Source organism: Hipposideros armiger, unplaced genomic scaffold (genome assembly GCF_001890085.2).
Source record: "Hipposideros armiger isolate ML-2016 unplaced genomic scaffold, ASM189008v1 scaffold_39, whole genome shotgun sequence".
NCBI classification, from domain to species: Eukaryota; Metazoa; Chordata; class Mammalia; order Chiroptera; family Hipposideridae; genus Hipposideros; species Hipposideros armiger.
The window spans coordinates 1,564,924-1,565,558 of NW_017731389.1; positions in this window are offsets into that span (position 1 = coordinate 1,564,924).

Below are 635 nucleotides of genomic sequence, written 5' to 3' on the forward strand. Positions count from 1 at the left end.
AAGCTGTGGGACCTTGGGCACTTAGTATCTGTATGCCTCAATTTCCTATTGGTAAAGTAGGGACAATAATAGCAATTCATAAGATGGTTGGGAGAATTAAATAAAGTAATGTATGTAGGCTGCTTGTAATAATGTCTGGGAAAATTTAGAGGCTTAATAAATGTTTGCTATTATATTATTATTGCTCAACTTTAACTTTATTTGTTAATTCTTTAGGCAATTGAAGACTTTGTTGAATTTGTGAGGGAAACCAAGTGCCTCTTATTTTTGTTTAACAGGATAATCATTCTCTATAGTCTAGATAGGAACCTCTAATCTAAAATACGGTGTTGCAAATATGGTGTGGCTATCATTAATTATTAGAACTGTGTTAATCATAACCCTTCAGTAGTTAACTGCATTCAATTTGATACCTGAAGAATGCCTTTAGATGTTTAAATGTTTATAATTTGAAAATAATAGCTAAATGTTAACTCCAAAATGTGATCTGCTGTTACTAATCTTATATCTTATATAACAATTATCTTGTTTTCCTAATCAAAGACTATTTGATAAATGAATTTATGCTTAATTCAAGAAGAACATCATCTTAAATCTATATTTGTACCTTGGATATTAGTAATATTGCTAGTATA